The sequence below is a fragment of the Triticum urartu genome, chromosome 5A (assembly GCF_056163025.1).
Source record: "Triticum urartu cultivar PI428250 chromosome 5A, HENAU_Tu73, whole genome shotgun sequence".
NCBI lineage: Eukaryota > Viridiplantae > Streptophyta > Magnoliopsida > Poales > Poaceae > Triticum > Triticum urartu.
In genome coordinates, this window is record NC_141877.1 from 311,968,369 (window position 1) to 311,980,369 (window position 12,001).

The following is a 12,001-nucleotide window of genomic DNA, read 5'->3' on the forward strand; positions in this document are numbered from 1 at the left end:
ATAAATAAGAGTGTCGAACCGAACGAGGAGCTAAAGGTAGAACAAATATTCCCTCAAGTTCTATCGACCACCGATACAACTCTACGCACACTTGACGTTTGCTTTACCGGGAACAAGTATGAAACTATTTTGCAAGGATAAAACTACGAGTACTTTGCGAGAATAAAACTATGAACAAATTTCAAGGTAATAAAAGTGGATAGCTTTTGTCAACAAGAAAGTCATTTGTCCCTAGACAATCGATAACAAGTATCGGTAATCATTCTTGTAATTTTATATGAGGGAGAGGCATGAGCTAACATACTTTCTCTACTTGGATCATATGCACTTATGATTGGACCCCTAGCAAGCATCCGCAACTACTAAAGATCATTAAGGTCGTGAAACCCAACCATAGCATTAAGTATTAAGTCATCTTTACTTCCATACGCCATAACCCACTTATCCGTGTTTAGGTTGCTGTCACCCCCGCAACACCGACAATAAGCAAACCATGAACATATTGTAACACCCTACAGCGGGGGGCCCTCACGTTTGCACGAGACAGAGGGCACCGTAGGACAGCACCATAAATAAAATATACAATCATACCAACCAAGATCACGATTAACCCACATGACAAAACGGATCTACTCAAACATCATAGGATAGCCAAATATCATTGGGAAATAATATATGGAGTTGATCACCATGTTTAAGTAGAGATTACAGTGGCAAGAAGGGGTGTTACACCACTGCATAGAGGGGTAGAGAGTTGGTGTTGACGGTAGCAAGATTGTTGATGTAGATCGCCTTCACGATCCTAGCCCCGGCGGCACTCCGGCGCCACCGGGAGAGAGGGGGAGAGAGCCCGCCTCATTCTTCTTCTTCCTTGGCCTCCCCCTAGATGGGAGGAGAGTTCTCCCTCTGGTCCATGGTATCCATGGCGGCGTAGGGGTGGGAGCCCCTCCGAGATTGGATCTCCCTCTCTGTTCTCTTCTGTTTCGCATTCTCAGATTTGGCCGAAAACCGTTTCTTATATTACGGGAGATTCGTAACTCCGATTGCATTGATATTTTAACACGATTTTTTTCCGGATATAAGCTTCCTTGTGCCCGAAGTAGAGCCCCAACTGATGTTCGAGGAGGGCACAACCCACCACCACACGCCAGGGGCCTCTGGCGCGCCCTGATGTCTTGTGGGCTGTGCGGGCCTCTGTTTGCGGTGATTCCAACTCCCAAAAATCGCATATGTTCCAAAATAATTCGCCGTAAAATTTTATTGCATTTGGACTTCGTTTTATATGGATTTTCTACGAGACAAAAAACATGCAAAAAACAGGAACTGTCACTGGGCACTGGATCAATAGATTAGTCCAATAAATCATATAAAAAGTTGCCAAAAATATGTGAAAGTTGTATAATATTGGCATGAAACAATAAAAAATTATAGATACGACGGAGACGTATCATGCGTATTTGCCAGAATAATCTGGCATGATGTGTTATCTTGGTGTTGTCTAACCATACCCCCTTGGATGGTGCTATTGGGTTCCTCAAGTGGCTTTCATTGGCGTTGGATTTGTCAGATTGCCTTGCGCAAGGGCCTTGCCATGCTTTCCATTCTCACGACATGGTCTATTTGGAAGCACCAGGACGCATGTATCTTCAATGGCATGCAACCCTCCTCAACACGCTTACTGGCCACCATCCAAGACAACGCACACGAGTGGGCTCCTGCCGAACTGAATGCAATCAACCCTGTAATCTTAAGTTGTGTATTTGGGGTTGAGCATCCCCCTCTTCTCCTGCTCCCATCGTGTCCATCTACGCCTCTCTGTGTACATAGTTGGGTACGAACCCTGTAACTTCTAACTTCTCTATCAATGCAATGATGTGATCTTGAGCGTATTCCAAAAGAAGAAGAAAATCCCATATCAAAAACTAGTTTTATCTTCTCGAATGAAGTTACAACCTTCTCTTGGAAGTCAAGAAGACAAACTTTAGTGGTTGCATCCACTAATGATTCCAAAATCATTGATTTATATGAAGCAACATGTGAATTTGTGTGACTTCGTAGAGTGATGAACTTCGTTAAAAGTTCAACTGAGATCGGTTGGTAGGAGCCACCCACCATTATCTATGAAGGTAATGTTGTTTGTATTAGGTAGATGCAGACATGTTATAAAGAGCAATATTAGTATGTGTACTACTATGAAATTAGTTGCAAAGAATTGGGAGCTAAATATTTTTGCAAAAGAAGTCATGTGATAATCTCAATGTTTTGTTCATAAAGTATTTACCAAGTCCTTCATTCCAGAATATGTTAATGGAATTGGTATGAGATGACTTCGTTATTTGCAAGGTTCAGGGGGAGTGCGCTCCTGGAGGATAACTTGTTTGAGATCCTCGAATCTTTGAATTACACTCTCTTCATCTATGAGGTTTTTTCCTAGATGGTTTCTCATGGAAAATTTACAATGAGGCAACAGTAATACAAGCATTGTGATATGTCATTTTCTCCTTATTTCCCACTCTGTTTTTGGAAGAAGTTTTTCACATACACTCCTCATATCTTTCTTGTTGGGTTTTTGGAGGAGACTTTAAACAAGATGATAATCATAAGAAAAAGCACTAATTAGGGGTGTTAAGGGTTAATTAACATCCATCAATTAGGGATAATCCCTGCTTTCCCACTAACCACCGACAATTGTTATTTGGGCAGCAAATGTGACTATTCGCTCGCGTCCTTTCGGTGAAAGAAACCTCTTGTAACACCCTTTGGGAGGGTGTACAACTGCAAATACCTAGATCAATGAATAAGAAAACAATGTTCACAATTGCTTCTCTTTCACGTTATTTCTAAATAGTATTATGCATGTTGCCACCATTGTCGTGGGCGGTAGAATATTGCCATGTCAGCGCCCGCATGCAAGCGTAGACCAGGGTTCACTGCCGTTGACCATGGTGATAGCCCATTAACCCTACCATTCTCGTGTATGACAATGGTCTGTTGGGGAACATAGCATGTAATTTCAAAAATTCCTACACTCACGCAAGATCTATATAGGATATGCATATCAACGAGAGGGGTAGAGTGTGTCCACGTACCCTCATAGATCGAAAGCGGAAGCGTTTGATAATGCGGTTGATGTAGTCGAACTTCTTCTCGTTCCGACCGATCAAGCACTGAATGTACGGCACCTCCGAGTTCTGCACACGTTCACCTCGATGACATTCCTCGAATTCTTGATCCAAAAAAGTGTTGAGGGAGAGTTACGTTAGCACGACGGCATGGTGACGGTGATGGTGAAGTGATTTGCGCAGGGCTTCGCCTAAGCACTACGATAATATGACCGAAGGCGTAAACTGTGGAGGGGGCACCGCACACGGCTAGGAATCAATGTTGTGTGTTCTAGCGGTGCCCTCCCCACATATATATAGGTGGGAGAGGGAGAGGGGCTGCAAGGGGCGCCCCAAGTAGGATTAATCCTACTTGGGCGCCTCCTCCAAGTTGGCCTCCCCCCTTCCATATCCATCGGAGGGGAAGGAAAGAGAGGGGGGAGGGGAAGGAAAGGGGGAGGCCGAATCCTCCCCTTTCCTTCTCCCTTCACTTCCTTTCCTTCTCCTCCTATTCAGCCTATAGGGGCGCACCAGCCCCTTTTGGGGCTGGTCTGTCCAACTCTTGGCCCATTAGGCCCATATAGCTTGCCGGGGGTTGTCAGAAACCCCTTCCGGTGACCTGATACATACCCGGTACCCCCAGAACACTTCCGGTGTCCGAATACTATCGTCCTATATATGAATCTTTACCTCTCGACCATTTCGAGACTCCTCGTCATGTCCGTGATCTCATCCGGGAGTCCTAACAACATTCAGTCACCAAATCACATAACTCATATAATACAAAATCGTCATCGAACGTTAAGCGTGCGGACCCTACGGGTTCGAGAACTATGTAGACATGACCGAGACACCTCTTCGGTCAATAACCAGCAGTGGAACCTGGATGCTCATATTGGTTCCCACATATTCTACGAAGATCTTTATCGGCCGTACCGTAATGACAACATACGTTATTCCCTTTGTTATCGGTATGTTACTTGCCCGATATTCGATCGTCGGTATCTTCATAGCTAGTTCAATCTCGTTACCAGCAACTCTCTTTACTCGTTCCATAATGCATCATCCCGCAACTAACTCTTTAGCCACATTGCTTGCAAGGCTTATTATGATGTGCATTACCAAGAGGGCCCAGAGATATCTCTTCGATACTCAGAGTGACAAATCCTAATCTTGATCTATGCCAACCCAACAAATACCTTCGGAGATACCTGTAGAGCATCTTTCTAATCACCCGGTTACGTTGTGATGTTTGATAGCACACAAGGTATTCCTCTGGTATTCGGGAGTTGCATAATCTCAGAGCAAAGGAATATGTATAAGTCATGAAGAAAGCAATAACAATAGAACTTAACGATCATTATGCTAAGCTAACGGATGGGTCTTTTCCATCACATAATTCTCCTAATGATGTGATCTCGTTCATCAAATGACAACACATGTCTATGGTTAGGAAACTTAACCATCTTTGATTAACGAGCTAGTCTAGTAGAGGCTTAGAAGGGACACTGTGTTTTGTCTATGTATCCACACATGTATCAAGTTTCCGGTTAAAACAATTCTAGCATGAATAATAAACATTTATCATGATATAAGGAAATATAAATAACAAATTTATTATTGTCTCTAGCGCATATTTCCTTCAGTCTCCCACTTGCACTAGAGTCAATAATCTAGTTCACATCGCCATGTGATTTAACACCAATAGTTCACATCTTTATGTGATTAGTTCACATCGCAATGCGACTAACACCCAAAGGGTTTACTAGAGTCAATAATCTAGTTCAAATCGCCATGTGATTAACACCCAAAGAGTACTAAGGTGATATCATGTTTTGCTTGTGAGAGAAGTTTAGTCAACGGTGATAACCCACAAGTATAGGGGATCAATTGTAGCCTCTTTCGGTAAGTAAGAGTGTCGAATCCAATGAGGAGCTAAAGGTAAAACAAATATTCCCTCAAGTTTTATTGACCACTGATACAACTCTACACACACTTGACGTTCGCTTTACCTAGAACAAGTATAAAACTAGAAGTACTTTGTAGGTGTAACGGGATAGGTTTGCAAGAATATAAAGAGCACATAAATAAAAACTAGGGGCTGTTTTAGGTAAATAAGCAATAAAGTTAGTATAGCGAGTGTGGAGAAGTGGTGGTAGGAGTTGCGAAATTATCCCTAAGCAATTGACTACTTTACTAGACCGATATCAAGTTTTATGTGGGAGAGGCCACTGCTAGCATGTCATCCCTGACATGGAATTCTATGCACTTATGATTGGAACTATTAGCAAGCATCCGCAACTACTAACGTTCATTAAGGTAAAACCCAACAATAGCATTAAGATATATTGGTCCCCCTTCAATCCCGTATGCATCAATTTCTATGCTAGGTTGAAGCTTCTGTCACTCTTGCCCTCCAATACATAGTCCTATCAACATACAACTAACCCTATGGTGTGATCCACGTGCGCACTCATATGATGGGCACCAACGGATAGCAACATAACCGCAAGCAAATTAAACCAATCATAGCAACTCACCAATTACCGATAGGACAACGAAAATCTACTCAGACATCATAGGATGGGAACACATCATTGGATAATAATATGAAGTATAAAGCACCATGTTCAAGTAGAGGGTACATCGCGTTGCGGGAGAGTGGACCGCTGTAGATAGATGGGGGAAGGTGATGAAGATATTGGTGAAGATGACGGAGGTGTTGGTGTAGATCGCCATCACAAGATGATAGCCCCGATGGCGTTCCGGCGCCCCCGGGAGAGAGGGGGAGAGAGATCCCCCTTCTTCTTTTTCTTCCTTGACCTTCTCCCTAGATGGGAGAAGGGTTTACCCCCTGGTCCATGGCCTCCATGGCCGGCGAGGTGCGGCGGCGGCGGCGCTAGGGTTGCGGCGGCGGTGGGCTCTCGTGGGCTGGGGCGTGGCCTCGGCCGGCTTTTAAAGCCCGTTCGGCTCAGGCATGGCCCGTTAGGTCGGTTTGTTTTTTTAAATGGTTCCGCTGAGAAAAATCCTAATTAATTAAATAAAAATCTAAAAATGCCAAAACAAATTTTCACCGTCTAAATAAAATATTTCAAACAAAGTGAACATTTTTCTGGACTAAAAATGCAATTTAAAAAATGCAAATTTTTGTAATTCAAATAAAATAGCAACAAAATCCAAATAAAATATTTATTTGATTTTAATAATTTTCTTCCAATATTTCATTTATTTTGGAGAAGTCATATTATCCCCTCTCATATATTTTTAATATGAAATATTTTTGGAGAGAAAAATAATAAAACCAAAATGATCCATTTTTTTAATATTTGAGAAAAAATCGAATATGAAAATAATAAAATCCCCAACTCTCTCTGTGGGTCCTTGAGTTTCTTAGGATTTTAGGATCACAAAACCAAAATGAAAATTAAATATGATATGCATATGATGACCTATGTATAACATTCCAAATTGGGAATTTGGGATGTTACAAACCTACCCCCCTTTAAGGTGAATCTTGCCCTCGAGATTCGCGTTGGCTAGAAAATATGTGTGGGTGGTCTTTCCGTAGATCATCCTCTCATTCCCAGGTGGCTTCATCCTCGGTATGGTGGCTCCACTGAACTTTGCAAAACTTGATAACCTTACTGCGAGTGACTCGGCTGGCAAACTCGAGAATCTTCACTGGTTTCTCCTCATAAGTCAGATCACTATCCAGTTGAATTGCTTCCAGGGGCACTGTATCCCTCAGAGGAATATCAGCCATCTCTGCATGACACTTCTTCAACTGGAAAACGTGAAACACATCATGAACTCCTAATAGTCCTTCGGGTAATTCCAACTTGTAGGAAACCTCTCCCATATGTTCCAAAACTCGGTATAGTCCTACAAATCTTGGGGCTAACTTTCCCTTAACTCCAAAACGTTTAACTCCTCACAGAGGTGACACACGAAGATATGCTCTATCTCTGATTTCATAGACTACCTCCTTACGTTTTGAGTCTGCATAACTCTTCTGCCTGGACTGAGCTACCTTCAGTCTATCTCGAATCAACTTAACCTTCCCTTCTGACTCTTTAATCAGATCCGGTCCAAACAACTGACGGCTTCCAACTTCATCCCACATCAACGGCGTCCTGCACCTCCTTCCATACAAGGCTTCAAAAGGTGCCATCTTCAGACTAGCTTGGTAACTGTTGTTGTATGAGAACTCTGCGTAGGGCAAATTATCATCCCAACTAGATCCATATCTAGCGCACAAGCCCTCAACATGTCCTCCAGAATCTGATTGAATCTCTCGGTCTATCAATCTGTCTGTGGATGAAAAGTTGTATTGAACTCTAGTCTGGTGCAGCTGGTGCCAAAACTTTGAAGTAAACTGTGTTCCCCTATCTGATACGATAGTCCGCGGAACTCCATGCAGACATACGATCCTGGTCATATATATCTTGGCCAACTTTGCACTTGTATAAGTGGTTTTCACTGGGATAAAGTGGGCCACTTTGGTCAGACGATCCACTACTACCCAAATAGAATCATATCCCGATCGGGTTCTGGGCAATCTGGTGATGAAATCCATGCCAAGCTTGTCCCACTTCCATTCGGGAATCGACATAGGTTGTAGTGATCCTGCTGGCTTCTGATGTTCTACCTTCACTCTCTGACATACATCACATACGGCTACATACTCGGCAATATCCTTCTTCATACCAGTCCACCAGAAACGCTCCTTCAAATCCAAATACATCTTGGTGTTTCCGGGGTGTATCAAGTATGGCGAGTCATGAGCTTCCTGAAGTATCAACTTCCTGATCTCTGCATTATTGGGTACATAAACACAATCCTCAAACCACAAGGTGTCGTGCTCATCCTCACGAAAACCCTTGGCTTTTCCTTTGCTCATCTTCTCCTTTATCTCGGCAATTGCCTTATCATCCTTTTGAGCTTCTCGAATTTTCCCCAATAGTGTTGACTGAATTTCTAATGCTGCAACAAAACCTCTAGGGACTATCTCCAAACGTAGCTCCCTGAGATCTTCGGTTAACTCCTTTAGAAATCCTGCACTTACGAGGGTATTGGCGTAACTCTTCCGGCTCAAGGCGTCTGCTACGACATTGGCCTTGCCTGGATGATAGTGCAACTTCATATCATAATCCTTTATGAGCTCCAACCATCTCCTTTGCCTGAGATTCAGCTCCTTCTGTGTGAAAATGTACTTCAAACTCTTATGATCCGTGTACATGTCACAATGATTACCAATAAGGAAATGTCTCCAGGTCTTGAGCGCATGCACCACTGTTGCTAACTCCAAATCATGCGTGGCATAATTCAACTCATGTGGTCGAAGCTGTCGTGAGGCATACGAAACAACTCTCCCGTCCTGCATAAGCACGCCTCCAAGTCCTAAGCGAGATGCGTCGCAATACACTTGGAAATCCTTGCGTATATCCGGCAAAATTAGCACTGGGGATGTAACCAGAGGTTTCTTCAACTCTTGGAAACTTGCCTCACATTCATCTGTCCACTTGAACTTGGTATCCTTCTTCAACAACTCCATCATAGGCTTCGCAATCTTATAGAAATTCTCAATGGATCTCCGATAATATCCCACGAGTCTAAGAAAACTGCGGATCTCTCCAACTGAGGTGGGTGCCAACCACTCAGTGACTGACTGAACCTTAGTAGGGTCTACTGCTATACCTTCTCCTGATATAACATGTCCAAGGAATCCAACTTCCTTCAACCAAAACTCACATTTGCTAAACTTGGCGTATAACTGATGTTCCCTGAGCTTCTCAGGAACTATTCGAAAATGCTCCTTATGTTCCTCTTCATTCTTCGAGTATACCAATATGTCATCAATGAACACCACAACAAAGTTATCCAAGAACTCCATGAACACCTTATTCATCATACTCATGAAATAGGCAGGGGCGTTAGTTAATCCAAATGACATAACCGTGTACTCATATAGCCCATACCTTGTGGTGTAGGTTGTCTTAGGTATATCCTGTTCTCGGATCTTCAGCTGGTGGTATCCTGATCGAAGATCGATCTTGGAAAATACTTTAGCTCCTTGCAGCTGGTCAAGTAAATCATTGATCATCGGCAGTGGGTACTTGTTCTTGATCGTCACTTCATTCAATGCACGATAATCAACAACCATTCTCAAGGATTTATCCTTCTTCTCAACCAAGAGAACTGGGGCTCCCCATGGTGACGAGCTTCGTCGGATGTAACCTTTTTCCAATAACTCCTTAATCTGTTTCTTAGTCTCCTCCAGATCATTCGCAGGCATCTGGTATGGTCTCTTCGATATTGGTCCGGTGCCTGGCAACAACTCTATCAAAAATTCAATGTCTTGATCCGGCGACATGCTCGGTAGTTCCTCTGGAAATACATTCGGGTAATCCTTCACTACCGGCACTTCCTCCTGAACAACTCTTGTGAGAGAATTTACGTGGGTCCTCTTTGGTGTATGCCGGGATACATACTTAATCCTTTTTCCCTCCGGTGTGGTGAGTAGAATTGACTTCCTGGCGCAATCGATGTTTCCTCCATACATCGATAGCCAATCCATTCCCAATATCACATCCAATCCTTGTGACTCCAAAATTCTCAAGTCATAGGGAAAACATGCCTACCTATGGTTAATGGCACCTGAAAACATCCTTGGCTTGCCATGTGCTCCGCTCCTGGCGAGCTTACTAACGTAGGTGTCCTAAGAACTTTGGTGGGCAACTTATACTTATCCACAAATCCCCTTGAAATGTATGAATGCGATGCACTAGTATCAAAAGAACGATTGCAGTAAACGACTTAACCAAAAACTTAACTATTACTGCATCGGGCTGCTCTTCAACCTCCTCCACGTTCACGTGGTTCACCTGTCCCCTATTGAAAGGGTTGGGCATCTTCCCAGAGCTTCCATTGCCATTTCCATTCTTTGCGTCAGAACACTCGGTGGCGTAGTGTCCAGTCTTCCCGCACTTGAAACAAGTATTGTGACTTAAATCCTTCTTGGTGGGCGTGCTTGGGTTAGAGCGGTTCTGATTGCTGCCTGCTCCATTCCCGTTTCCATTCTTGGGGCCACTGCGGTTATGCGAACTGCCTCCATTGTGGGTATGGCCTCCATGGTTATGGGTAAATCCTCCCGAGTTCGGGGTGAAACGAGGCTTTTGATGAGCTCCTGAATTGTACTTCCCTTGTCCATACTTCCTCTTGCAACTCTCAATTTGCTGCTGCTTCCCTTCAATCATAAGAGCCTTATCTACCAACTCCTGGTAGTTGTTAAATGTTGCCACCATCAAATGCACACTCATTTCATCATTCAGTCCTTCCATAAACTTCTCTTGCTTCGCGGCATCTATGGCCACATCATCCGGGGCATAGCGAGCTAACTTGCTAAACTCCTCCACGTACTGCCGTACAGTACGGTTGCCCTGGCGTAAGTTGTGAAACTCACGCTTCTTCATGCTCATAGCTCCATTTGAGACATGAGCAGTGCGGAATGCTTGCTGAAACTGCTCCCAAGTAACATTGGCTATAGGGAAGGTGGCTGTGTAATTCTCTGATAGAGGCTAAGGTGTCCCGATGTTTCGATGAGATGGTGGCTATCGTTTTCTATGGGAGTCGACCTTGACGATCCGACTACGAACGTGCGAGACGTCGCGCCTTAGCAATCGCTAAACCAACTTCCGAGGGTTATTGACCACGCTGGAGCACGATCAACCTGACCACGAGGGTCTGTTTCCTGCGAGCAAACGAAGAACAAGCAAGAAACTGAGATTGCAATCGGGATATTGCGAATATTAGATGAAAGCTTTATTGATCAAGGTGGGGTATTGTGACGTCTTGGTCTGGTCGTTGGACACAAACGAAGTACGCGAAGTTGCAGCTATGGCGAACTTTTAATCTAAACAAAACCCAAAGTCTAAACGACGCCCTAAGGGCTGTATATATGGAGGAAGAGGGGGGAATTTCGTGGCCCTTGAGGGTGGGGTCCGAAACCAACCCTAACTCTTGTTTCCCCACACATACGGACTCTAAAAATAGCCTATACTTAAGTATTTCGCAATTACATGGGCCTGGCCCATTAATAAGGTGACGCGGCACCTAGAATAGCCTATGGACGAATATTATGAAGTGGCATGTTGTATATTTCGTCCAAGGCTTCATGCACTCCTTATGGCGGCTTTAAAGTCCTGAAATCATCACTTGTAACTCCGTTCTTGATCCCCTTGCGCATGCCATCAACTCCATGTGTGTTCTTGCTCCAATGTTCATCCTTCTCCAAGTTAGGCCCTTCATTTGTAAGCAAAACAAATGTATCCAATTTAGGCAGCATCATAATCTCATGAACATTAGAATCATTACCAAGAAACGAAAGTACCTGGTAATTTAATTGGCGTGCGCGAGCTCTAGTAATTGGTCCAGTATATCTAACAGTAGGGGCTGTGGGTGTAACAATGGTATTGATGTCCTCATCATCCTCCCCTTCTTGAAATGAAGTCGTCCTCGACGGAAGCGCATCTTCCTCACCCAAATAAGGCTTCAAATCTGCAATGTTAAAAGTGGGACTAACCCCAAAATCTACAGGTAGCTCAAGTTTATATGCATTATCATTTATTTTCTCTAACACCTTAAAAGTACCATCAACACGTGGCATTAGCTTTGATTTGCGCAGATTAGGAAATCTATCTTTACGCAAATGTAACCAAACAAGATCTCCAGGCGCAAACACAACATGTTTTCTACCCTTATCTCCAGCAAGTTTATATTTAGCATTCATACGCTCAATGTTTTCCTTAATTAACTCATGCATTTTTAAAATCAATTTAGAACGTTCTTTAGCATCAAAATTAACCTTCTCTGAAGATGGAAGAGGCAACAAATCAATAGGT